Genomic DNA, 22,998 nt, shown 5'->3' with positions numbered 1-22,998 from the left:
ACATCAACATTTTCTACCACAAAACAACCTGGCGGGTACCTTCGTTTTTGGTCCTGTGCTTGGTATCGATATAGGGAAACCTACCAAACCCAGATATTTCTGAAAACTAGACACCTGTGGGAGACCACTGGGGTGTGGTTTGTATGGATTCCTCAAAGTTTTCTTGCTCAGAATACTCTGCAAAGGTAAAATGTTGAATCAAAACTCTAGTTTTCCTTGGATTTCATCACGCAAACTACAGGAATATGCAGGGTTTCACAAAATTCCTACAATCCAGCATTTCCCCTTGTCCTGATAAAAATTCTGCCCCACTTGTGTGCCTGTGCCTAGTGCCTGTGTCAGGAATGGATCACCACAGGGTCAACAGTAGCCCTCATATAAGGACTACCATTGACCATTGTGTGATCCAGTCCCGTCACGGGCACTGAGCCCAGGCAAAAAAGTGGGGTAGCGTTTTTATCGGGACAAGTTGGGGGGAAAAAGCTTTTTGGAATCCTCACAAGCGATTCCTCCCTGGACTCAGAAATGTCTGTGTTTGATAGGTTTCCCTAAATGGTTCCCGATCCCAGGACTAATTAGTACAGTCTCCTTACTTATCATTATCGCTACAGTTCGTTTGGGAGACTTGGGGGAATGCTGGGTGGAAGGAAGTTTGTGGCTCCCTCGGATTCCAGAACTTTGCATCGCTGAAATATGAGGAAAATGTGTTATTTTTAGACAAATTGTGAGGTTTGCAAAGGTTTCTGGGTGACAGAACCTGGTGAGAGCCCCACAAGTCACCACATTCTGGATTCCGCTAGGTGTCAAATTTATTTTACATGTATAAGTTTTCTAGGTTTCCCTTGGTGCCAGCTGAGCTAAAGGCCAAAATCTACAGCTAGGCACTTTGCAAAAAAATGCATCCATTTTCAATGGGAAAATGTGATGTGTCCACATTGTGTTTTGGGGCGTTTCATGTCGCGGGCACCAAGCCTACCCACACTAGTGAAGTACCCACCAATTCTGGATTCCTCTAGGTGTCTAGTTTAAAAAAATGTATAGGTTTGCTAGATTTCCCAAGGTGCCGGCTGACTGAGAGGCCGAAATTCAGAGCTAGGCACTCAGTGCTAAAATCGAGTCAGTTTTCAGTGGAAAAATGTAATGTGTCCATGTTGCCTTTTGGGACGTTTCCTGTTGTGGGCACCAGGCCTACCCACACAAGTGAGGTACCTTTGTTATCGGGACACTTGGAGGAACACAGAATAGAAGAACAAATGTTATTACCACCTGCCTTTCTCTACATTTATGCCTTCCAAATTTAAGAAAATGTGTAAGAAAGAATTCATTTTGAACAATACCCTGTCATTCACATGCTAGGATGGGTACCCCTTAATTCAGAGATGTGCAAATAACCACTGCTTCTGAACTCCCATTTCAGAAATACACATGTTTCCTTGGTACCTGTTTTTCACTCTTTATATTTAACCAAATGAATCGCTGTATACCCGGTATACAATGAAAACCCATTGCAAGGTGCAGCTCATTTATTGGCTCTGGGTTCCTTGGGTTCTTAATGTTCCTACTAGCCCTATATATCCCCGTAACCAAAAGAGTCCAGCAGATGTAAGGGTATATTGCTTTCAGAAATCTGCCATAGCTGGAAAAAGTTAAAGAAGAAAATGTGGACCAAAATGACTGTTTTTTTAACTCAATTTCAATATTTGTTTTTATTTCAACTGTTACTTTCCCTAGGAAAACCTTGAAGAAGGAAGAAAATTGACTCCTTGCTGACTTTAGAATTGTATCTACTTTTCAGAAATGATTAGCCGTCCAGTATCCACCACTGTTTTCACACTAATTTCTGTCACTAACTGGAAGGAGGCTGAAAGCACAAAATGTTTTTAAAAAACGGGGTCTGTCCCAGTAAAGTGCCAAAACTGTGTTAAAAAATTTGGTTTTATGATTCAAGTTCACCTGTTTCTTAAAGCTGGGAAGACAGTGATTTTAGCACTGCAAAACCTTTGTTGATCTCACTTGCATGGACAATACTAGATGTTTTTTTGTTTTTTTGTAGCATCTGTGCATAAAAAGTTATGGGGGCCTAAGTGCAAACTACCCAAAGTAGCCAAAAATGGGCTCAGCATTGGGGAGGGGAAAGGCCCAGCAACTAAGGGGTTAAAGAGTAGTTTCAATAAAGAGGATTTGAGTGGTGGCTCCCACAAAACTTCCTTAAGCAGTTTGAATGAGGCTTGGTCTAGGAGATTACAACCCTCGGACACTTTGGCTCAGTTTAGTATACTTTTTGCACCTCCTGCCTCTTGTGGAATATGATGAACAAAAATAAATAAATAACAACATGTTCAACTATGTACAAATATGTCAACAAGTACTAAAAACATGTAATACTCTTTAAAATTGTGTATCTGGAATGACACAACATTTACCATCTTTAACAATATATGACATAAGTAATAGCTCTATATCTATGTTTGTTGATTTGTCATTTAAAATAGATTAAATGAAAAAATCTTCCAGTGGAAGGTCTGTGCCACTCTCCATCACTTGACTTCTTTATTGAGAAAAAAAAAACAATTAACAGAAAGGTAGATAGGAATATATTATACCTTGTTTCAGTCACACTAAATCAAGCAAGATGGAGTCAACAGTAATGGCCTCCACAGCACAGCCTCACCAAGCACAAGTTGCGTTGTCCTTTGCATTTTCATAGCAAATGTATCTTTTCTGTGTGGTCACTGTAGGAAATGGGGACATTAGTTGGGGCGGAATGAGTATCCACATCAAGAAATAACCACAGCCCTTGTCAGGGTGACTTTGTGTCACACCATTTTTGCTGACATACATTTCACTGCCTGTAATGCAGGGTCTAAATAAACAGTGCTGTAGCTGGAGGTGGGAAAATGCTTATCAGGAGGGTGGGAAGGAGATTGGGGGTAGGTAAAATAAACCAATTACCATGAGGCAAACACTGGCGTCAAGAGTGAATTTGTGTTTGTCATGTGGTGAAATGTCCACAAGTCGTCAGGGTAAGCTACTAAAGTCACTTAATAGACCTAAGTTCAACCCCCTGAGAGCTATGGCACAGAGCAGACATCCCTAACTAAGAGGCAATAGGTAAAGTATTTATGTAGTACCAAAGAAGTAATAAAGTGAAAACACATTAAGAAAACTCCCAATCCAAGAAAATTAGAGTAAATTGTAATAAATAAAATGATACCAAAATGACAAAAAAATCCAAGAAGGGAAACTGGAGCTAAGATTATTTTTTGTAATTTTGAATATAAAAAATAGGGTCCATCACAGCAGTCTGGCTTTACTGACAATGTATATAGTTGCAAGTTAAGGTCAACCACAATGGAGCCCAGGTCAGATACAGAAACCAACTTCGACCCAATCAGAAGTCTTATATCAGACTATGGGCCTCATTTAGAGTTTGGAGGACAGGTTACACAGTCACGAACATGACGGATATTCCATCAGCTGTATTACTATGTATGTAGGATATAATGGAATCGTAATAAAGCAAATAGGATATCCGTCACATTTGCAAGTGGGTTACCCCATCTGCTAAACTCTAAAAAAGGCCCTTAGTCTCTGAAATGGAAGTCAAAAACTCTGAGCCATGGAAGACAGCAGCTGTGGCCTGGGAAGGCTCCAAATCATCAGAAAGCCACTGGATGAGGTCTTACTGAAGCATGTGACTTTTAGAGGGAAAGCTGCAATCAGGAGAAATTTGAATTTCGTACCCAGAAAAGGACAATCACTGGGCAGATATCTTTGGTGCCTTCAGCCGGATAAGATTTCTAACATTGGACTTAGTCACTCTTTTGGAGCTCAGGGTGTTCGAGCGGGGCAATCTTGCAGCCTGTAGCGAAGAGAGTCCAGCGACCTTCTCTTCGAGGTTCAGCTAAATCAGATTTGCTGCTGCAGAAAAGCAAAGAGCGGGAACAACCTGAATCTTTAGCCCTATGTCAAAGTTTCTTTGGCAGATTGGCTTGGTCTGAGTGGGGGGGGCAAAAATATTTGTAAGTCCCCAGCCTTAAGGGGCTAATAGGAGGAGGACACTTGGACACCAATCAAGAGTCCAAGACTTTGGGCACACCCCTTAGGGGGTCAAGATTTACACAAGAAGAGTTCAGCAGGGTCACAAGCAATTGTAGGTAAACTGGTCAGCCTGATAGTTGCAGAAAACGGCCTCTTGTAGCTTGTTGTGTCCCTGTAGCTTGGTCTGCCTTATATTCCTTTGAATCAACTCCTCTGTTCTGGGTACAAAAGAGAAAAAATCCAGTCCTGCAGGGCTCCTCTCGGGTTGCAGACAGCAGGTCATTTCCTCTTATGATCTTCTACAGGTCCAGAAAGTGTTCTGACGAGGATACCGTTGGTGCCACATTTATGTCAGTTATCAACCCATGGGTGGTGGGACTCCTAGATAAGCTCCCCGAGGTAACATTACCCCCTTTTACTAGTTAATGAAATACATTATATACAATCAAATCAATTTATATGAAGAATAAGACCATAAATGATTGAGTATATCTGCACATTGGTCCATTCCTATTTTAACAAGATAATATAAAGTTAGACACTAATCAATTTCAGATAGTTAAAAGAGATTCAATTATTTACATCAGAGACTTGTCCCATAGGATTATATTGGAAGAAAGATAGCATCTGGGGTTTGCCAACAGACCCACTGCTGCCAAAACTAGGCTCTGAAATCATGTTATCCATGCTCAAACTGAGCTGCTGCCTTGAGGTGCAAACCCATATCTGTCTTCGCTAAAGTGTTCATATCCACCTAGCTTTTTGATAGATGCTACCTTGTTCACTTTGTTAAACATTGGTAAATGCATTAGGCTCCGCCTATGTGATTAATACTATTTTTTAAAGTTTTAGAGTGGCAAGCAGTTGTTCAATATAATTTAAAGGAACTTCGGAAAAGTGTTATGATTTGTTTAGTAGGAAAGACAAATAAAGGTAACATTGTGTGCATTTCTATGCAGAGAAGAGCACTAGTTATCAATGATGTTGCATGAGCACTTTTACCGGGGACCATGAGCATAAGGGACTTATTATGCCCCTTTTGTAGGCAATGAAAGGAGGGGGTAGGGTAACAGCATTTCCTTGCCTCGTAAAGGAACAGTGTCACACTTGGAACAGCAAACATTCAGGGAGTAATTAAATAATGGATACACAAACACAAAAAATAGCATTGACATGAGATTACAATTTTAGGTGATCAGATGCAAAAATTAAGGAAGAATTTATGGAGGACAATGTGTGACAGGACACTCGGTCATGTGTGTGAGGTTCTTAAAAATAATCACACATGGGAGATGAGAAAACTGCTCAGTAGAGTGGGAGGGAACAGGATGTAAGTAATACTCTTTACTAAATCATCGGCAGAGAGCGTACAAAGGTGTAAATTACAAAGAAGAGAATACAAGCAGAATGAATGTGAAACTACTAAGTGACTCCATGTCTTGTGTGACATGCATTTCTGGCACAGCGCTGCAGGGACCTCACAGGCCTGACTTGAGTGTCCACAAGTTCACTTGTCAATTTAGAGGGATATTAGCCATACTAGCATGTCAGGAATGTTTTTTTTAAATAAATGAAGAGCAACCACTAGTGCCCCAAGCTGTTGGTGGATTACTACGGTACAACTCTAGTTATAAAAAACACACCAACTACTCACCAAGACAGCTTTAAGTACACAGTGGGAAGACTAGTCTATTGGGCCGAGGCTCCAAAGGTTGGGGCTTCACAGTAAACACTTCCAGCAGCCATAGACCACAGTTCCTATGAGTGGGGGTCCACATTAACGAGGGTATGCAAGGTGCGGCAGCAAGGTGAGCCTCGTGTAAGAAATAAAACTTACAGTCTGAGTGAAACAGAAAACAGATAAACTAATGAAAGACCCCAGATCGAATGACAAAAACTTTTGACAAAATAATTAAATCAACTCATAACTTACCTTTGTGAATACCAAAAAATCATGAACTTCGAATTTTAGTCTAAACTGAAACCAAAAGTCTAGGTTTACTTTTGTGAATCAGGCCCCGACTTTAGGTTTCACAACTGGGCTGTTACGGCTCAACATAGGTCTGGATTAATTATAGATTTACAAAACCAGTACATCTACAATGTTTCAACTGAGTTTTGGGATAAATGTAAGCGTCTATTTGCTAACTCATATTGATTGAACTTCCAGTTCAAAGTCAGTCAAGTAGTTAAAACTTTGATACATAAATGGGCACTGTTTTTGTCAGTAAACCATTAGTCTCCATTACTCAGTATCCACCACTTCCAAGTGTATTTGGAGATTATGTAATTAATGCATGGTCACAATCAGACCTTTCAACAGTTGGACACCTATACTAGAAGGGACTTCACTGATGTTTTTCGGGCATATGAGTGAAATACTGTTTGCTGCAAGCTAATTATTTTAATATCTACAGTTGGGAGGCTAATATTTGAAAATGGAGCAAAGATAATGTTAGATAAAATTGATTTAGTAATACGTTTGAAAAACAGTCAAACATATATAAAGATTTAGGAGTTTTATAACATTTTCAGTAACATTGCAGATATTCATAAGGATAACATCTATTAAATATTCTGATAAATTAGGCTATGATTTATGTGAAAAAGAAACTACTATAGCAATAAACATGGGGTACATTAGCTTCAGGGTCACTGGTCTGTGGTGACAACACTTCAAAACATGAAATATCTTGTATTATTCTGTACAGAAACCTTGCAAATGGAAGTGTAGGAATGACTCTATGCACTTGATGCAATCATGTAGATGCATATTGTTAGACTTGGCATCCTTGGCGTGGCCTCCCCAAACTTTTTGCCTCTGTTTCCCAGGTCGTTGATTTGTGCTAGACTCTGTTTTTGCTGTTTTTTTTTACTCTGGACATTTTACCACTGCTATCCTGTGCTAAAGTGCAGGTGCTCCTATATAAATGTGTATGTAATTGGATTTTCCATGATTGGTATATTTGATTTACTGGTAAGTCCCTAGTACAGTGTACTAGAGGTGCCCAGTGCCTGTAAATCAAATGCTACTAGTGGGCCTGCAGCACTGGTTGCGCCACCCACATTAGTAGCTCTGTAAACATGGCTCAGACCTGCCACTGCAGTGTGTGCACTTTTAAACTGCCAATTCGACTAGGCAAGTGTACCCACTTGCCAGGTCTAACACTTCCCTTTTCTTACATGTAAGGCACCCCTAAAGGTAGGCCGTAGGTAGCCCCATGGGCAAGGTGCAGTGTATGTTTAAGGAAGAACATTTACTAGTGTGTTTTATATGTCCTAACGTACAAGTTACTTACCTTCGGTAACAAAATATCTGGTAGAGACATATTCTAGTTGCAGATTCCTTACCTTAGAATTTTCCCCCAGACGTCACACTGGATCCGGAGATTTTTCTTCGAGCAATACCTTTGCGCGTTGGTAGGTGGCTTCTGTCGACTCCGCAGGCATTATAGGCATCGTGTTTGCCTTGATGACGTTGGGAGTAGTACATAGATGCTGCCCTCGTGCAGTGACATCAGTTTCTTTTAACGACTTTCCACGCAAGAACACTAAGTTGGTGCGCCAGAGCTAAGGACCTGAAAGGGGGAATCCCTGTCCCTAGAAATCAGGTCGCAAGCGGGGAGGATGGGTGGGCGGTAAGGAATCTGCAACTAGAATATGTCTCTACCAGATATTTCGTTAACGAAGGTAAGTAACTTGTACATGTGATAGAGACTTCTAGTTGCAGATTCCTTACCTTAGAATAGATACCCAAGCAATGCCATCCTCGGTGGTGGGCTGCGAACCAAGATCATACTAGAAAGTCCTGCATGTCCGAACGACCAAAATAGCCATTTCAACGGAACTGACCATCCAGGCAGTAATGCTTAGCAAACGTGTGCAGGGATGCCCACGTAGCTGCCTGGCAGATATCCAGGACAGGAACTCCACGTGCTAACACAGTGGAAGCAGCAGTTGCTCTGGTGGAATGAGCACTCAAGCCTTCAGGAGGTTGCTTCTTGGCCAAAGCGTAGCACATTTTGATGCAAAGAAGCAAGCATTGAGAGATGGTAAGCTTTTGCACCGCTTTCCCTTTTTTCGCACCCACATAGCCAACGAAGAGTTGATCGTCCACTCGGAAATCTTTAGTACGATTGAGGTTGAACACAACGCTCTTTTTGGGTCCAGACGGTGGAGTCTCTCCTCCTCATGGGAAGGATGTGGGGGTGCGTGGAAGGTAGGCAAAGTGATTGACTGGCCTACATGAAATTGTGTAACCACCTTAGGAAGGAAGGAAGCTCTAGTGCGCAACACTACTTTGTCAGGATGTACAGACAAGTATGGAAGTTTTGAGGAAAAGGCCTGAAGCTCACTCACCCTGCCAGCAGAGGTTATAGCAACCAGAAAGACAGTTTTGAAGGTGAGAAGCCACAAGGGACAATTATGCATTGGCTCAAAGGGGGTACACATCAAATAAGTAAGTACAAGATTAAGGTCCCACTGAGGCATGAAAAATGGAGTGGGAGGAAATAAGTAGGTGAGCCCTTTTAAGAATCTACTCACAATAGGATATTTAAAGAGTGAGGGCTGATCAGGTAGCCTAAGAAAGGTGGAAATGGCAGATAAATACCCTTTAAAGGTGCCCAAAGCAGAGCTGTGCTGGATTAAAGAAGGAATGAACAGAAGAACCTCTGACAGAGGGGCAGAAAGGGGATCAACAGATTTGCTGGTACACCATGCCACAAATTTAATCCAACGACAGGTGTATACAGTTTTAGTCAATGGACGCCAGGCTGCCAGGATAATATTGCAGACTTCGGGTTGAAGGGCAAAAGCCGTCAACTGTTGCTGCTTAATCTCCATGCATGAATACAGAGGCTGGACAGGTTCAGGTGAAGAACCGTACCCTGTTGCTGCGACAGAAGATCCGCCCGAAGAGGCAGTCTCAGTGGAGGATCAATGGATATGCTCAATAGCTCTGGATACCACACTCTTCGAGCCCAGTCTGGAGCCACCAAGATGACTTGGGCCCCGTTGTTCTTGATTTTCTTGAGAACTCTGGGCAGAAGAGGGCTAGGTGGGAAGGCGTAAAGGAGGCTGGAGCTCCACTCAAGACGAAAAGCATCTCTGAGCGAGTGCCGCCTTGGAAACTCCAACGCGCAAAACAGCTGACATTGCGCGTTCTCTGCGGAGGCGGACAGATCCAACCAAGGCTCTCCCCACTGCTGAAAGAGACCTTGCGCCACCTCTAGATGGAGACGCCATTCGTGATCAGCTGTAAATCGACGGCTGAGTTTGTCTGCTCTGGCGCTGAGGGATCCCACCAGATATTGAACCATCAGGGTGCTGCCCTGATGTTCCAACCATGTCCAGAGGCGTAGTTCCTCCTGACAAAGGGTCCAGGACCCTACTCCGCCGTGTTTGTTGGAGTACCACATGGCGGTAGCATTGTCTGTGAACACCTGCACTACTTTACCTTTGAGAGAGGGAAGAAATGCTTTCAATGCAAGCCTGATTGCCCGGAGCTCCAGCAGATTTATATTGAGTCTGGACTGCACCGGAGACCAGATGCCTCTGATCTCCCATGTGGCCATCCCAACCCAGAAGCAACACATCTGTCACTATAAAGAGATCTGGTTGGGGGAGGGAGAGGGATCTGCCGTGGATTTGGATTCGAAAGCCACCACTGCAGGTCTTTCGCAGTTCCCTCTGAAATCTGGACCAGGTCGGAGAGATTCTCCTGATGCTGCAACCACTGGAACTTCGGTTCCCACTGCAGAGCCCGCATATGCCATCTGGCATGTGTTACTAGCAGGATGCAGGAGGCCATGAGGCCCAGCAGCTTCAGAATCAATTGCACCGAAATCCAAGACCAAAGGCCGAAAGATCGGAATCATAGCCTGAATGTCTTGGACTCGTTTGTCGGGAGGATAAGCCTGTTACTGCACTGTGTCCAGAACTGCCCCTATAAAAGGGAGTGACTGAGAGGGAGTCAGGTGTGACTTCGGCATGTTGATAGTGAACCCCAGCATGTGCAGGAGGTTTGTTGTAGTCTGAAGGTGGGAGACGACTTTCTGGGGTGAGTCCGCCTTCAACAGCCAGTCGTTGAGGTAGGGGAAGACTGAGACCCCTAACCTGCGCAAATGAGCTGCAACCACCGCCATCACTTTCGTGAACACCCAAGGGGCGCTGGTAAGGCCGAAGGGGAGCCCAGTAAACTGAAAGTGCTTGTGACCTACCACAAATCATAGGTAACGTCTGGGGGCAGGCAGGATGGGGATGTGGAAATAAGCATCCCGCAAGTCCAACGCTACCATCCAGTCTCCTGGGTCTAAGGCAGACAGAACCTGAGCCAGGGTGAGCATTTTGAATTTCTCCTTCTTGAGGAAGCAGTTCAGGTCCTGAAGGTCTAGGATAGGACATAAGCCCTTGTCTTTCTTCGGTATCATAAAGTAGCAGTAGGAGACCTGTGCCAGCACTTCTGGCACAGGTACCTTTTCTATAGCTCCCTTGGGCAAGAGAGCCGCGACTTCCTGGCAGAGAAGTCACAAATGATCCTCTGGAAGGTGATTGAAGGATGGTGGCATGTGTGGTGGAGCAGATTCGAAAGGGAGGGAGTAGCCCTTTCGAACGATCTGCAAAACCCACCCGTCCATGGTGATATGTTCCCAGTGGGGCAGGTGATGGCGAATCCTGCCACCAAATGGGCAGGAGTGAGGGGACGGACTAGGAGGGTTTGGAGGCTGCAGCGGGGGCAGAGGTGGACTGGACAGACCTCTGGTTCCCTGTACCACGGCCACGTGGGATTCTGCGTCCTCGGCCACGCATAGGCTGGCCAGCGTGCGTGGCACAGTGGCTGTGTGGAAGACGCAACTGGGCACCCCTTCTGTATCCACGAAAGGGGTGAAAAGCGGACTGTGGTGGGCAAGAGGCCGAGGAAAGACCGAGGGACCGAGCTGTGGCCTGGGAATCCTTGTATCTTTCCCAGACCGAGTCCGCTTTGTCTCCGAAGAGACGGGTGCCATCAAAGGGCATGTCCATGAGTGACTGTTGGACATCCCCCAAGAAACCAGAAGTGCGGAACCAGGCGTGGCGCCGTCAGGCCACCATCGTTGCAACCGGTCCGCACGTCGGTCGTATCCAGCCCACAACGGATTGTGAACTTTGCCGCATCTCTTCCATCATTCACTGTTTGGGAGACGATAGCACGGGCCTCCTCCAGTATCTGCGGCAGGACTTGCGCAACTGTATTTGACAAGCAGTGGGCATAACAGCTCAAAAGGCATGTGGTGTTCACAGACCGCAGAGCTAGACTAGAGGAAGAAAACAACTTCTTGCCAAACTGTTCCAGCCTTTTGGATTCCCCATCTGGGGGTGCAGAAAGGAACGCGCCTGAAGAAGAGGAAGCCTGGATAACAAGACTGTCAGGCGTGGGGTGTTGGGACAGAAATTTAGGGTCGTTCGGAGCGGGCCGATGGTGGCGCGCGATAGACCTATTCACAGGAGCACCTGTGTTGGGTTTGGACCATGTTCCCAAAAGGACATCTGTGAGAGCTTCATTAAATGGTAAAAGGGGTTCTGAAGTAGAAGCCCCAGGCTGAAGCACCTCCGTCAGGAGATTAGACCTGACCTCTACAGTAGGAAGCTCAAGACTGAGGACCTCAGCTGCCGTACTGACCACCATACCACAAGTTGCTCCCTCCGCCGTAGCTACGGTAGGAGGAGACAGCATGCCAGCGTCAGGAGAAGTATCCAGACCATTGGCTTCGGCCAATTCCTGTGCCCAGTCCATAGCAGGGTCATCCTGGTATTCAAAAGGGTCCAAATACCCCTCCAAATCCTCCCCATATTCGTACCCATAGGAAAAAGGTCCGAATCCGACCTGGGGCGAATAGGCCCCACCGAAGCCGAAGGCAGCGTAGGCCGACGTCACTCTGCCTCAGAGCCGTCGGGATAAGAATCGGGTCAACTTTGATAGTGGGCACGGATCCGCAGGTGACCTCGGTGGCCGGGTCCGAAGCCGCCTGCGTGGAATCCGAAGGCCCATCAGCCGAACCTCTTGGGCCCGAAGGCGCCGTATCAGGGTCGGCCCAACCAAATATGAGGTGCATGGGCTCGTAAAACTCTTTTAGTTGGGTGGGGGTCGATCCGGCTCCGGGAAACTCAGGGAAGCGCCGAGCCGACCGAGACGCAGGCTCCAAGAACGGAGGCCTAGTGCTTGGACGCTCTTCCGGCATCGCGTGGGCCGAGCGACGGGGCAAAGTCAGAGAGCGAAGGGACTTCTTTGACGTCTTCTTCTTCTTACCTTGACACGGGCATTTAGAAGACAACGAGTGGTGATGACTCCCCAACCTATCTCAAGACATTCCTCTCAAGTGAGACCGGGACCTATGCGGAGTCGAGTGCCAGGCCGCCATTAGCTTTAGGGACCGCTCCCTCAAAGCCTTCGGGTGCATGGCCTGATACTCGGAGCACGACTTCGGGTTGTGGTAGTGCTCAAGGCACCACAGACAAACGCGATGAGGATCTGTCACCGATATTGTCTGATGGCAGTCCTCACAAGGCTTGAACCCGGTCTTCAGGGAGATCCTCGACGCATACAAAAAACGCAACAAAAATAGCCTAGGGTAGCTCTCTCCAGATCAGTGCATGGCACGGAAAGAAAAGGATATGCAGGCTACAGACCAACTTACTTTGTGTCACTGTCCAGAAAGAGGTGCAACCAGCCCAACTGCCAAACTGACCCAGACAGGGAAATCCACAAACAGTCACAGAATGGTTGAAGCAAAAAAATGCCCACTTTCTAAAAGTGGCATTTTCAAACACACAATCTTAAAACCGACTTTACTAAAATATGTATTTTCAAATTGTGAGCTTAGAGACCCCAAACTCTACTTGTCCATCCGCTCCCAAAGGGAATCTACACTTTAATCAGATTTAAAGGTAGCCCCCATGTTAACCTATGAGAGGGACAGGCCTTGCAACAGTGAAAAACGAATTTAGCAATATTTCACTGCTAGGACTTATAAAACACATTACTATATGCCCTACCTTAACCATACACTGCACCCTGCCCTTGGGGCTACCTAGGGCCTACCTTAGGGGTGTCTGACGCGTAAGAAAAGGGAAGGTTTAGGCCTGGCAAGTGGGTACACTTGCCAAGTCGAATTTACAGGTAAAACTGCACACACAGATGGCAGGTCTGAGTCATGATTACAGAGCTACTTATGTGGGTGGCACAACCAGTGCTGCAGGCCCACTAGTAGCATTTGATTTACAGGCCCTGGCACCCCTAGTGCACTTTACTAGGGACTTACTAGTAAATCAAATGTGCCAATCATGGCTAAATCAATCACATACACATTTTGTGAAGGAGCACTTGCACTTTAGCACTGGTTAGCATTGGTAAAGTGCCCAGAGTAACAAAAACAGCAAAATCAGAGTCCAGCACACATCAACAACCTGGGGAACAGAGGCAAACAGTTAAGGGAGACCACGCCAAGGATGAAAAGTCTAACAGTTGTTTTCGAGTAGAACAAGATGGGAAGTGATGTGGTCCATGCATTGTTCAACAAAGGTGTTGTCAATAAAACTAGTTAAAAACATTTTTTTTAAATAAACATAAACAAGCATTGGCAAATGCTTTAGGTTTTGCCTATGTAATTAACGATTTTAAAGTCCAAAATTACCTGTATTATTTAATTTGCCTGCTAAAGAAAAATTTGAAAATTATAATTTGGCAGTTATAGTTGATATAAGATAGCGCAAAGGGTTAATATACCAAAAATAAACAACGTGTAGAATACAGTTCACAAAACATGTCCAAACACACAAAACTGTGAAAAAACTGTAATAAATTAACCATTTTCCTTTTTAGGGTCGAGCCTGCGTTGCATGCGCTCGCGCATGCGTTTCGCAGCAAGACTCTTTTGTATTTAGAAAAGGGCTCGGAGCCCTGTCAACTTCACGTCAGAGTTTTTTATTGGTTCGTGGGCTTCCCTAATAAAATCTGCTTGCTTTCATTAGTCGAAGGCACGCATATGTCATGCCTTTTCCGGTGGCTAGCCCTCCTCGAGCGCAGCGACCAAGTACAGAAAACATGCGAGACTCGCTGTTTTCCATCGGGCTTGTGGACTTTTTTTTCTCTAATTTACAAGCGCGATCTCGCTTGGCAGAAGTCGAGCGCTTTACATAATCGATTTCACTTTTTCGGTTTATGTACATAAATGCACTTTTGCCCGATAGGTGAAAAGTCGGGTTAAGAGTTTACAACCCGATCAGCTCTAACATGAGCAAACGCGAGACCCGTTGCATTGAACTTTGATGCTGAATTCACTTTTGAAATGTGAGCAGTGGGAAACCGGTCCTTTAAACACATCCATGGATGTTACTATACGTGCATGGGTGCTAGACAGTGTAATGCAGCTGCGGATACATCCTGGGCACAATGTCGGGATCCGGAGGCCGACTTCATGCTTTCCACACAGGACTGATAGTGCCTGGAGGGGCTCGGGTAGGCACGGACGGAACTTTTCCTTGCTGCTGGAACTGCTGGGACGTGCCCGGGATATTCCAGCAGCGAAGGGTAAATTCCCTGTTCTTTGATTTGTCGTAGCAAAGAGTAGCACGGTGATGTGCTGAGGGAGGGGCTCATTGTAGACGGCATGGAGGTGGGTGCAAGACCTGATTTTTTGTGACAACATAACAGTAAATGAGGCCTTACTCCCTCCTCCTGCCTCGCATTCAAGGGACCTCTGGTGTCCGCTCAGGGCACTCCTGCCGAGCGAGGACTGTCGGGCAGATAGTTGATAAAGGTGATACCTGAAGCTCCTGCCCACAGACTCACTTGCACTGCTGCACAATGAATTTCTAGATAGTGTGAACGTTGCCTGAATTAAGGGACGATAGTATTATTCCCCGAAAAGAATATAGCAAACGTATGCAAATTATGCAAATGCAATCAGTCATTTTGCACTATAATTTAGAGCAAAATGATTCCCCGTCAGTTTTTGACAGGAGGACGCATTTCGTGCTAAAAAACGAGTGCAAAATACAAAAGCTATGAACCACTCATTCTGTCACTCCTGTGCATTTGCAGTATATTTTTACTTATATTTTTACTACAAGTGGCGCATAACTACATTAAATTGCATCATTTTGAGAATTTCACACAGCAAACAGAATACACAATTTCAGAAAGTATGCTAGCTATGCCAGCCTAAAGCATTTTGCCCATTTCTAATGTATAGCTTACCTCTCTCTTGGGGGTAAATATATCAAACAATGAGGGATCACAAATGACGAGCGACAAACTTCGGAAAGCAAAGTCAGCCAACGTAACTATAAGACACTGCCACGCGCCAAGCCAGTGCCTGCGTTGGCCTTGTATGGTCACTGAGCCACAAGGCCCTGCACGCCCCGCCCAAAATCCTAGAAGTGAGGACTTGCCTAGGTTCCATATTTCCATCCTCCACACTCACCGAGCTTGACCTCTTCTGCATTTTAATGAGATTCTAAACCCAGCAGGCCTGGGCAAAGGCACGGTGCTAGTGTGATCTTTCATGATTGTCAATTGATCAGTTTCAGATTTGACTCATCCCATAATCGCAGTGTGATTATCAAGTACACAATGTTTTATGCCTAATCTGTTGAGGTACTGTGATTGTTGTGCAAAAATATTTTTTTCTTTGTATAAGTTTTAACTCTTTAATACTAGAAAATTCAATAACCCTAAGATATAGGAAAATTATCATATAATATTGTCCTGAAGAAGTATTTCCATGAGTTAACATATCGCTTGAAACCATATATATTGAACAGCAATACATTTTTTGACTGCCTACAGACAGAATACTGCTGTTAAATGCAGAGCTATAATATATACTGCTTAACAACAATGTTAGACCTGACAGCCTTAGGGTGGTCACCCCTAACTTTTTGCCTGCCTCCCTCCACTTTTTGGACACTGTTTTTGCTGGCTTTTAGACTCTGCGCACTTTACCACTGCTAACCAGTGCTAAAGTGCATATGCTCTCTCCCTTAAAACATGGTAACCTTGAATCATACCTGATTGGACTATTAATTTACTTATAAGTCCCTAGTAATGTGCACTCTATGTGCATAGGGACGGTAGATTAAATGCTACTAGTGGGCCTGCAGCACTGATTGTGCTGATAACGCGTCCAGCCCTTATAAATTACCTGTACCTGGACACGTTGGAGGTCGGTGAATCTTTTAACCGAGTCGGGCTCTCCTCATCCTAGAATAGTCGAGTCACTCAAATCAATAATCAATAACTATCGTAATCAGTAATTGATACTCAATATTAGATCAATATAGCACGTCAGAAATCAATAACGGTTGGTATTTCGGCGCACCATGACCTTTCAGTCATGAATAACCACACCAGTTTATTAAAAGTTAGTGAATTTATTTTCTATATTAACAAAGCTAGCACGATATATATTTGTCTCAAAACCAAATGATACATGTATATGAACATTACTAGCTGTCCATAACGGCGAAAGAAACGCAATCTACGCAAAATCTGAACAATAATACATTCAGTTATGGCAATGCAAATCACTAATAGGACTAATTGTATTTGACTGATTTCATACATTGGTCAGCATAACAAGATCTCAATTTGACATGGTGCATTGAATGAAAACCTCAACTAACCTCTAATTAGCATTGGCATGTGGGACTTCATGCAAAACGAATTTAGTCAACACAAATTTGGAAAACTCCTAGCTTGGGCCCTCTCAAAATAGCAGTTTGTACCTAAAAGAAAAGAAAAAAAACAATGCATAATATATTTATCCTTTCATATTTACCAAATACAAACAGCATTCAAGAATGTCTTCGTCCCTCAGGTACCGGTTCGATCAGCATGGGCAGGTTAAAAAGGGCAAAGTTAAGGGCAAGTTTCCTTGCAGCGGCAAGGAGAATGGGGCAAAGTTACTGCATGGGCAAGACGGGGCAAATCAAAGTTAAAGTCTCTAGGGTGAGAATTCTCAAAGTCTCTTTCTCTCAGATTGAGAAGAGGGCATCAGAGTGTCGTCCAAAATGGAGTCTGGCATCAGGCTTCAAACTGGCATCGAGGAAAATGGCTGATTTCTCTCTGTTCAGTAGGTTTAAATAAGAAACATTCCAAATTCTGCAGGTTCTTCCATTGGAGGGTTCATAGGTTGGCTTCAAATTGACCAATGAAAATTGTCTTTTACTAGCGCTCATTTATGCATAGACTGTCCTTGGAGCCTTGGAACACAAGTTGAAACATGGTTTGCCAATTATTTTTACTATCTGTACCTTCATTGTCCGCACCTGCAAAGACTGACCTTGTATCAAAGGGGATGAAACCGGCCTAGTACGAAACCTTGAAGATAAGTACATTACTCGTCTCTACTGGAAAAATACAACTTCAAGCAAGAATATATGTTTCATTAGTTCAAGGAAAAGCCACGCAGTTAGAATTTGAGACCAGGCAACTAGGCCAAAGCCTCTACTAAATTTAAGCTAAGCAAAACAGTTTTAAACACGAAATCATGGCATACACTTGCAATTATGACGGATTACTACATTTTCAATACTTCATGATTAATAAAGCTCGTTTACAATGATGGCGAACTACCCCGAGGGCACATTTTCCCTCGTACATTATTTCTTTTACTAACATCACTCTACATTATGTGGCTTGATTATACAACATACATGAATATATGTAGGACCCTCTTTTTCTGCGTCATCAATCCCTCCTCTGATGACTAATTAGGTCATCACATCAAATCTACCCACAAATTTTATTCCATTAAAATTCTGTATAATAATTTGGCACTAAAGTCAATTCCCTTTTTCTTTTAGTCCCTTTTGATTTTTCTCTATAAATTTCTACCATTTTGTTTTCTAATTTCTCTTCTCTTTTCCGTTTGTTTCTTGCTTTTAATATTTTGATAGCGTTCCATATTCCCCAAGAGCCTAATAGACAAATTAATATTATTAATATTCCCTTCACTATTTTTAGTAACAATCCGTTCCAAACGTTGCTGAGCCAATTCCCCACTGAAGCAATTCCTTTTCCAACTTTCTCCCAAACTCGGGGTTCCTTCAATTCCTTTAAATCTACACTTTCTTTAGTTAAATTTGTAAGCATTGTTCTAATTTTTCCACTGCTGTCCGGTATATATGTACAACAGTGATCCTTTGCTAAAAGAATGTCTAAGGCAAGCCGATTTTGAAGAGTCATAGCTCTTTCTGCAGCAAGTTCAGCATCCATCAGGATTATAGCTCCTGAAAATTTTGTCAACATGTTATCCACAATAGTAGACAACTTTCGTATTTTGATTGAATTCAATATGACTCCCACTGAAGGAATCAATGTTCCAAATATATCTCCTACCACACCAGAAGCTGTTTCTCTTTTCTGAACACGATGTGATTCAGACAGCTTTGGAAATTTCTTTAAGTCCTCTAGTTGATAAACCTTTGGGAACACTATTCCCAAATAACATCTCCCATACCATCCTTTAGGAAGACGATAATAGGCATTGAGTCCACAAATAGAATATATTCCAGGAATAACTGGGTCTTGTCCATTCAGCATGAACGTCCACTTAGGTTTAAATGCGTACGTATGTTTGCATTCACTCGTTCCCACAAAAACTGTGTCATAATATGATTGAGCTCTATATATCCAAAATTTCCCTACGTGCATTGTATCTAAAGCTATTTTCCCTTGTGTCTTTATAGCAGCAAAAGCATAATTATCTACAGATGTTCTTTGGTGTAATTCCCTTTCTAATTTCTCCTTCATTTCATTTCTCCTATCATCAGTGCGATCTAAAAAATTAATTTCTACTGGTGAAAGCAAGCATGTAAGGTTTTCCCTATGTGCGTGAGCTGTGTGAAAAGGTGACATTGGTTCGAAAAATTCCCTCATTAATTTTAGCATACCAATCTCTAGATATTTTACTCAGATGCAAAATTATGGGGACATATGCAAAAGTGACATCATAATTTGTGTAAAAATAATGAATGTTCGTTTGATCATAAAATCTGGACGCTATAATACTACAGGTAATTCCATATGTAAGAGGCATGCTGTGATATGTTACCCCTTCCACTACTGAGGTAGGTATTTGTGTACACACATAACAATCTTTCGCATCCATGGTCTCAACATACTCACTCAGCAAGCGATAGAAAACGTTAGATGAAAGTTCCTTCTTATCATGCAATTGTCTCTCGTCTTGTTCGAGTCTCCTTAAAGCTGTTAGTTCAGTAACAATAATAGGTTTAGAAGTAGAAGCATCATTCGTCTCACTCTCACTGTTACCATGCATTCCAAGAACTATCACTACAATGATTAGTATGCATGCGGTTATTAGACCTATACACATGTATTTACAACACTTCATTCTGTGCCCCTGTATAATGCAACTAGTCATGATCTGTATAGAATCAGAAAGTTGAGGACACTTTATCAAAGCGGGTTTGCAGATATTTACAAAGCTGAACGAGTTCAATGTTCACACAGTTTTCTTTAGCAGCTTAGTCTCTTATCGGTTAGCAGCGTTGTCTCAAGATCGGTTTCAAAGTCAATCAAGTTAGCAATGTCTTAGCCGGTTGAAAAGTCAATCAGGTTATCAATGTCTCTATTCGGTATAGTTCATGGAGTTTCACTCCTCAAGTGCCAAAGTGGAGATCTGCCTCTTCGTTCTCAAGACTGAGGGATACCAACTCGTCTGACCAATCGTTAGTGGCTAAATACGCCCACTCCGGACCAGAATACTTTTTGCTTGGTATTCTCTTTCTTTTCAATTTTGCATCTCTTTTCGACTCTCTCTCGCTGGTGCTTTCTTCCTTGGCCAAATCTCCCTCCTCACTTGGTGCTGGTACTTCGACAGACACTTCCTTCCTTTTCTCTTTCACCTTTGGCCCTTCGCTGTCGGTCAATGTTTCTCTGATTCTTAATTTTACTGGTGATATGCTCTGTCTTCTTTTCGCACTGGGTCCACTTGATGGACCTGCGAGTTCTTCCGAAGAAGTTTGAACAGCTTTGTTCTGTCCTTCCTTATCTTCTCCCTCTGGGAGGTCAATCAGGTTCTCCCTTTCTTTTCCTGTATCTTCTGCTTCTGGGAAAGCCCTCCTCTGATCAGGCTCTCCTGCTTCTTCCCTTGCCTCGGGCTCTTTATCACCGTTACCTGCTTCAGGCTCTCTGTCGCCTTCAGCTGTTTCAGGCTCTTTGTCGCCTTCAGGACCTTCGTCACTCTCTGAAGCTCCTCCTTGGTCTTCCCCAAGTGAATCGGCTGCTTCGTCTTAAGAAAATATTTCTCCTTCCTCTATTTCTATTTGTTCGCTTCTAGTTCCTCTTTGCTCTGTCTCGGCACTTGTCACTTTGTTATCAGACACGGGTAATTTCAGCGTCTCAATTTCCTCATCTGTGGGACACGACACCCTCTTTGTGTGACTGGCGTGAATCCAGTTGGGAACTCCCGCACACTTCACAGCGGTGGTAGTGGTCAGAATCACTTGAAAAGGTCCTTTCCAACGGGGTTCCAAACACGACTTCCTCACATGCTTCTTTATCACCTGCTTTCAGGGCGTGTCCTGGACCTTGGATCGGTGGCAAGGTGGTTGCCTCCACCTGGTGAGAGAAAGAGCGGACCACATCAGCTAGACCTTTGCAGTAGTCTAACACCATATCATCTGTAATATTCAAAAGAGCATTTGCAGGAACTGCAGGAAGTCTCATGGCTCTGCCCATGAGAATCTCGTGCGGGGACAATCCAGTCTTTCTGTCAGGGGTGTTTCTCATTGACATTAAAACCAAGGGCAATGCGTCAGGCCATTTTAAGTTTGTTGATGCACATATTTTCGCCATTCTTGACTTCAATGTGCCATTCATCTGCTCCACTAGACCTGAGGCTTCAGGGCGGTAGCTACAATGCAACTTTTGCTCAATGTTCAGCGCTGCACAAAGTAATTTTATTACTTCGTTATTGAAGTGACTTCCCCTATCTGATTCTAAAGAGATCGGAAATCCGAAACGTGGTATTAGCTCTCTCAAGAGTAATTTTGCAACTGTGAGACTGTCATTTCTGCGTGTAGGGTATGCTTCAATCCAGTGACTAAAAATGCACACAACCACCAACACATACTTCAAGCCTCCATGCACAGGCATCTCAATGAAGTCCATTTGCATCCTGCTGAAGGGACCCCCTGCTCTTCCAATGTGGCTCAAATTTACTACTGTTCCCTTCCCTGCGTTCATCTGTTGGCAAGTAACGCAACGATGGCAAACTGCTTCAGCAACTTGACGAAATTTGGGGTTAAACCAATCAGTTTTGAACAGTCTAATCATGGCATCCCTCCCAAGATGAGCTTGTCCATGGTAAAATCTGGCTATCTGTGTCAAAAGGCTGTTGGGAAGAACACATTTCCCTTCATTTGAAACCCACAAGTCATCTAGTCTTTTTACACATTGTAATTTGGTCCATGAGAGTTTTTCATCCTCACTGACATCATTCTGTAAGGTCTTCAATTCATCCATTGTATCTATGACTTTTAAGGCAAAGATTTCACTTGGCTCAAGTTCTGGCTCATTTATCAAGTTCCACTTGTCCCTGAGCAATATACAGTTCAATGCGCAAAACCTTGCGACTTGATCCGCATATCCATTTCCCAGAGAAACATAGTCTTGTCCCTTCGAGTGTGCACTGCATTTCACCACTGCTACTTCTCCTGGTAATTGAATGGCATGTAACAATTCTCTTATTCTTTCACCATTTTTCACTGGTGATCCTAAGAGGTCATGAAGCCTCTCTGTGACCACAATTGCCCAAAGTCATGCACTATTCCAAATCCGTACTGACTGTCAGTGTAAATGGTGACTTTCATTAATGCAGAAAGCTGGCAAGCTCTAGTAAGGGCTACCAATTCTGCCACTTGTGCTGAGTAAACTCTTTGAAGCCATGATGCTTCCAGAACACCTGTTACAGTACATACAGCATATCCTGCTTTCAGTATTCCCAGTGCATCTCTTAAACATGAACCATCAACAAAAATAACTTGATCATTTTCTTCCAATCGGGTGTCTTTGATATCAGGTCTTGGTTTGGTGCAAAATTCAGTCACCTGAAGACAGTCGTGCTCGATGTCTTCAGCGTTCTCAATTTCGGCATTTTCACTGGGAAACAAAGTTGGTGGATTCAACGTAGTGCACCTTTTCAGCTGCACATTAGGTGATCCCAGAATTATTGTTTCGTACCTTGTGAGTCTAGCACCAGTCGTGCTGCGTTCGGGAACGTGTCAACAGTATCTCAACTGAGTGAGGGACCATGACTGTTAAAGGGTGTCCCATCACTATTCCTTCACTCTGAGTGAGGCTGATACCAACTGCGGCTACGGCACGCAAGCACCCAGGCAGTGCTGCTGCGACCGGATCCAAAGTAGCTGAAAAATATGCTACTGGTCTGTTTACGCCACCATGGGCTTGAGTCAAGACAGACAAGGAACATGCATCACGTTCATGACAAAACAATGTGAAAGGCTTCGTGTAGTCTGGCATACCTAAAGCTGGAGCCCTGCACATGCATTCCTTTAACTCAATAAAAGCATCCATTTCATCTCCTTTCAGCTCGATTTCATCCAGTGCCTCTTTCTGGGTCAGTTTCAGTAAAGGTTTTGCTAGAGTTGAGAAATTGGAAATCCACTGGCGACAGTAGCTCACCATTCCCAAAACTTTTCTCACCTCCTTCCTCGTCTTTGGGGGACTCATTTGAAGTACACTTGTTATTCTTTCCTTCATAATTCTTCGTGAACCTTTCTCTATTTGGTGACCCAAATATTTCACTTTCTTCTGGCAGCATTGTAACTTTGAAGGGGACACCTTGTGTCCATTCCTTCCCAAATGGTTCAATAGGGCAATGGTGTCAACTGTGCAGTCATTTTCTGTCTTGGATGCGATCAGTAAAT

The 22,998-nt window shown here is 43.7% G+C and overlaps 1 protein-coding gene across 1 annotated transcript in view; it reads left to right on the top strand.

Moving 5' to 3' along the window:
- The window catches only part of LOC138246437 (zinc finger protein RFP-like), a 200,225-nt gene that overhangs the window by 152,575 nt on the left and 24,652 nt on the right, over positions 1-22,998 (top strand). The window lies entirely within an intron of this gene.

Source organism: Pleurodeles waltl, chromosome 7 (assembly GCF_031143425.1).
Source record: "Pleurodeles waltl isolate 20211129_DDA chromosome 7, aPleWal1.hap1.20221129, whole genome shotgun sequence".
NCBI classification, from domain to species: Eukaryota; Metazoa; Chordata; class Amphibia; order Caudata; family Salamandridae; genus Pleurodeles; species Pleurodeles waltl.
The sequence above is the reverse complement of the archived record's forward strand: the minus strand, read 5'-3'. Positions and strand labels throughout refer to the sequence as shown.